General features: G+C 41.5%; 1 pseudogene; it reads left to right on the forward strand.

Annotated features, from left to right (window-relative positions):
• The window catches only part of LOC114223882 (protein PIMREG pseudogene), a 120,850-nt pseudogene extending 118,853 nt beyond the window's left edge, over positions 1 to 1,997 (forward strand).
• Positions 1,998 to 6,000: the final 4,003 nt, after the last annotated feature.

The following is a 6,000-nucleotide window of genomic DNA, read 5'->3' on the forward strand; positions in this document are numbered from 1 at the left end:
GCACTTAGTAATAGCCCAATAAATACTATATATTGTCTTTACTTGATTATTATTATTCAAAATGAGATATGATTACATTTGTCAGACCATGTGTTTTCTTTTCTTTGAAATACAAACAGGTTTTCTTTTCTGTTTCTTCTCTTCTCACTTCCTTTCCTCTAATCCTTTATTCCTTCCTTCTTCCTTTTCTTCTTTTTTCCCCTTTTTCCTTCTTCCCTTCCTCCCTTCTTTATTTTTGTTTTTTTCATTTACAAATATTGAGTTGGTTGTGAATCCACTGATGAGACAAGCCTACACATATATCTCCACCATTTCCAACTTAGCAGTCTAGCTGTTAACACTGTTACTCTTGGATTTTTGTGAGATACCAGAAGAATTCAGGGGAAATATAGAATGTTTTCTTATTTACCATGTGCAGAAGCATGAGGGTCACCTCAATAGAACTGATATGAGCTATTCCCAATTGATAAGCCACAGCAACATCCATCTATTAAGAAGGCAACTATATTGGGATCAGAGGAGGGCCAGGATAAAACATGATCTGCACATCAGCATCTGTTTTCTAATTAGGATGGCTCAGTGGCAATTTTCACCCAATAACTTAGTTAAATTTCATTCCTAAAGTATAAATATCCTCCGAAGGCACATGGGTGAAGTTAAATCAATAACTGCATTATTGTAAATTACTTCATAATTATATATTGATAAACAGAATAAGGTTATATTTTATCCATTTTCCATATCACTTCATACCTTAGACGACTTCGTAGAAAATTGCATTCTTATGTTGTTTTCAATCAGCTTTGTTTTGTATAAAACACATTTCACCTCATTTTAAAGCAATACAATTTCAGCATAGCATTCCTTGTTTTGTTTAGATTTTCAAACCATATAAACTCAAGATATTTAAATTAAATGTTCTCAGAGAATTCGATGTGAAAAAAAATTTAAGGACTTAGAAGAAAAACATTGCATTCTGTTCTGGTTTTAGGCCTAGCTAGAAAATACTGGGAGATTGTAAAATAGTTCAAGTCAACCGGCCTCCCATCTATCCCATAATCCATCAGCTTAGAATGTTCTCTTTATCTACTGATCTCCCTTCTATTGGGGACTCTTCCTCCCATGTTCTATTTGTCATATACTTATGTATGCTGACTGTGTGCCCTAGAACATTCACAATTGTCTGATATAAAATATTGTGTCCTGGGTGGGGTGAGCTCTGAGTGGCTACGCTGGGTAGCTGGTCAGTGCTGGGGGCTGTTGGCTCTGGTAGGCTGAATAGAGTCTTGGCCAGGCAGAAGACTTCTTGGTGGCTGGGAGTGGGAGCCTCCATATGCCAGAGATCATTCCAGGGCCAGAAAAACCTGGAGGAGAATGAGGCCAGCCATCTGGAGACCTCCATTTGGACCCCAGTCTCCCTGTGCAGTCAATTCCAGGGAAGGCTACCCCTTGAGAGCAGTCACCTTCAGCTTCTGGGCAGGAGCCCCCTAGAAATGCTTGGAAACCCCGGGGCCAGGGCCTCCAGGCTGTGATTCCCTCAGCTAAGAATGCCTTGGTGGCATGCCCCAGAGAATCCAGGAGTCCTGCTAAAGTGGAACCAAATGGCTGGTGACAGCCCAGGTGAGAGCCAGGAGGAGGAGGAGAGGGGCACAGAAGGGCAATAGACCCCCGTTCACAGCCTGACCCAGAAGAGCACTCACCTGTCCGGAGCTGCCCCTGACCCCTCAACCCTGGATCCGTGGATGAGGGAGTATCACGGACTTTCTGTCCAGATGGACCCATGTGCATACCTGCTACAATCTCCCTCCAAGAAGGAGACTGACTTCCAGAGCCCCTACTCCCTGACAGAGCCCCTCTTCTCCCCCAGTGAGTCTGACAATGACCTAGAGCCTGTGGGACCTGGAATTCAGCATCTCCAGAAGCTGTCGCAAGAACCGGCTGAAGCCATTGTGACTGAAGAGAGCAGGGACGTGACTGTTTCTTTCATTTGTGACTGAGGAGAGTGCCTTCAGGTAATGTCCTCCTCCCAAACGCCTTTCTGGGGTTCTTCTTCTCCCTCCTCTTCCCCATGCATGAACATGTGCAAGAAGGGACTCTTTTCTGGAAAACCCCACAGAGCTGATGGATCCAGCAGAGTGGAAAGTGTGCAAGCCTTACCTGCCTGGAACCAGAGCTGCTGACCTCACTGACCCCATCATTAACTGAGTATACCAGGCTCCCAAGCAACTGGAGCTACCTTCCAGCTCCTCATTTTGGAGGGAAGACTATGGTGTTCCCCACTTGCCCTGCTTTGAAACAGTGAGGGACCGGAAGGGAGCTCTGTATTGCTGGACACAAGCCACATCTGGCCACCATGCCATCACATCAGAATCTGTGCATTCCTGCAAGTTCCTGAGGAAGCCCCAGAGTCGGCAATGCCCTTGGACCACTGCTAACAAGGGCCCAGGTGGAGGCTGCTCGGGGACACTGCTCTCCTGCTTCAGCCACATCTGGTCCTGCCAGTGACCACCTGACCTAGCCTGAGAGTGACTTGGGAGGAAAGTGTTCACTCTATTCCCCTTTTGGGCTTGGAAATTCATGCCCCACTTCAGCATTGTTGCTGAAGCCCAGGCACCAGAAGGTTTTGGGGACCTCTGAACTGTGTACCCGGGAGTGGGATCTTTCAGGAATCATCCCTGTTGATTGGGATGTTGCCAGTGCCCAGACTCTAGGGAACCCAGTTCCTGCTCCTGCTCCCCCCGCCAGAGCTCTGAAAGAAGGGATGGGAGAGATTTCCAGGCCCAAAGACCCTGAGCCCCCACGGGTACCTATTTATACTCAGCACAGGGCACTGTGGGTGTGCAGGGAAGGGTAGCACTATTCAGTAGTGATTTCTGCCCTTGGTGACTTATTTAAGAAATCTGCTTTGTCATTTTATTAGAAAGAAACCAGCATGGGACTTCCCTAACTAACACCTCTTTTTCATAATAAAGATTCTTCCATAAAAATAAAAGAAAATTAATAAAATAAAATATTCTGTCCTATTTTCAGTAAATGTGGCCCAATTATTGGTTGAGAATATATGGTGACTGTACATATACCTACTAATTAATGTATCACTTGTCTCTTAACCAGAGCTTATGTTCATGGCTTGGGGATGTCCTTGGTATGACATTGTTCTATGCTGACTTTGTTCCTCTCTGCAAAAAAAGACACTGGGAGAATGTGTGGTTGAGAAAAGAGTGTGTGTTTTAGGTGCAGTTAAACTTGCTCTTGAATCTATTTTCATCACTTGCTAGATTTTTCCCCTAGCCAAGTCATTTAACCTCTTCCTATATGGCATGGAGATAATACTCCTTCCTCTCACCAAAATAGCATTTAAAAGAGATTACATGTTTATGACTAGTCTTGGTCATTAACACTTAGTGGGTACTCAATATATGGTAGGGATTATTGAGGAACATTATTATTATAAGTTCATTATGTAAATGCAATGACTTTCTGTTCACGATCACACTAGGTCTCCTCTTAAAGTATTGGTCATTATTTCTCTGAAATGAATTTATGGTTAGTGGTATTTTGCATGATCCTAAAACAGTATTTCTCAACCATGTGTGACCATCCATTAGTCCCATTCCCAAATTCACTGAGCCAGAAACTTCAGGGATGGCTGTGTTTATATACCCCACACAGAAATACTGAAGTGAAATCTGGTTAAGAACAACCAAGCCAAATATCTGAATAAGATTTGAAAGTAATATCTAAAGAATTTTTGCTTTCCTTCATGGTAATTTGCAGGGATCTTCAAGGAAAGTTGCAGTGTCAGTGTTTGGAATTGGAAAACTGACTCATCAGATGTCCTGCGTAGGACCATTTCTAAGCAGTAGAGAGTAAAAATATAGTGCTGTACAGTTTCTGGGTCCTGCACATGTCATTTTCATGCAAGTGACATCTAGGGACAATGAACAGTAAAAACACCTTCTAACGCCTTTACTTCTAACAGTAAAAACACCTTATGGTGGTAGTAGTGGGAGTTTTGCCTTGACAGGCAGGCCCACCAAAGTTCAGAAGCCCATTGCTATTTGTCTGACTTAGGCCCTACTCTTTGCCTCTCCCTGAGTCACCACTTGGAAGAACTACCTCTTTTATCCTAACCTTCACTGTCTTTTTTAAAATTATTATTATGTTCAGTTAGCCACTGTACAGTACAATATTAGTTTTTGATGTAGTGTTCAATGATTCATCAGTTACACATAACACCCAGTGTTCATCACAACACACGCCCTCCTTAATATCCATCACCGTACTACCCCTTCCCCCCACCGCCCTCCCCTCTGAAACCTTTAATTTGTTTCCCAGGGTCCATAGTCTCTCATGGTTCATCTTCCTCTCTGATTTCCCCCCCTTCAGATTTCCCTCCCTTCCCCTGTGGTCCTCGGTGCATTGCTTATGTTCCACATATGAGTGAAACCGTATGATAATTGTCTTTCTCTGCTTGACTTACTTCACTTAGCGTAATCTTCAGTTCCATCCATGTCAATGCAAATGGTGGGTATTCATCCTTTCTGATGGCTGAATAATATTCCATTGTATATACGGGCCATATCTTCTTTATCCATTCATTTGTTGATAACCCTCACTATCTTAAAGATGGTTCCCTAGGCATCATGGGATCCCCCAAGGCTTTCTCCTGAGTTTGCTTCATTGTAAAACATTACCCATTGTGAACTGTTGGTCAGCTGGTCATTCTTCTCACCCTAGAACCCAGTTAAGGAGAAGTGGAAGAAGTGGAAGAAGTGGAGGTGAGGGTTATGATGGTGTTTGGATTTCATCCACCACTGATTTGGTAATTAGCTCTAGAACCATGCATAGAATCATAGTCTCTGTGTATTTGGCCTATTATATTTTCCAATTTCCTTTATAAAGTTCTCTTCAGACTATACATGGATGTATTTTCTGAAATACAAATTGATATTCTGAATGACTCAGGACATGATGCCTCAAGCCATATCCAAGAAAAGAGAAAAGTTGTGCCCTCTGAGAAATTATCCACCTAAATCAAAGAGAGGTGAGAAATGAGCTCAGGGGATAGAGAAGGTGAACTTAACAAGTAGCCTTTGCCCACCTCTGTGATAAATAGAAAACCCCACCATTTTGAATAGTTTTATTTGCACAATTAATTTACAATTACCTGGATAATCTTTTAAAAAATAACCAAGCTCTTGCATGATTTTGCATTACTCTTGATGCCTCATAAAGGCAAGAGCATTTGCATTTGAGGTGCATAAATAATGCAAATCATATCTCTATCTCTCTTTAACCACCTAAAGTCTTATTTATGATCAGAACTTTTTTCAGTATCATTCTAACTGTAATACACCACTAAGAATGTCTCACAGAACATTTACAGTGTATTCTAGAAAGGAAATCTGGCATTAGTGCATTAGTGCCTTCTGTATTATGTGGGTAGAAATTTAGAACACCTTACTTGAAAAATGAGGACATGCTTCAAGATTAAGGATTAGTTAACCAATTCATTCATTTATTCACCCACATCCATGTAACAAATATTTATTGACAATCTCCCTATGAGCAAGGTGCTGTTCTATCTGGAGTTTATCAAGAAACAGGACAGACAGGGTTTCTCTTCTCACAGATCTTACATTTTAGTGAGGAAAGTGGTCAAAATAAGTAAACAAACAAGAAAAATATCAGGCTTAACTAATCCAGCAAAAATGACTTTATTTTTAAACCAAAACTCAGCATGCCCAAGTCTAAAAAGGAGTCATAAAAATATGTTTTTAAAGCTATTTTTTAAATGTTGTCTCCATGTTAAAATTGTTCATCTCTTCTGTTTTTATAGAAAAGTCACTTAGCCCTCTAGTATTAAAAGGAGAGAAAAGTCATGACAAATAAAAAATGTTCAAATAATTGGTATTAAGAAAACTGGTGGAAGAAGCTCCTTTAATGGTCTCCTGACATCAGGGTCATCCAGGTCAGGAATCAAACACCTTTTCTCTT

The sequence above is a fragment of the Eumetopias jubatus genome, unplaced genomic scaffold (assembly GCF_037043125.1).
Source record: "Eumetopias jubatus isolate StellerSeaLion01/CBP00866 unplaced genomic scaffold, mEumJub1_p1.0 scaffold_6, whole genome shotgun sequence".
Classification (NCBI taxonomy): domain Eukaryota; kingdom Metazoa; phylum Chordata; class Mammalia; order Carnivora; family Otariidae; genus Eumetopias; species Eumetopias jubatus.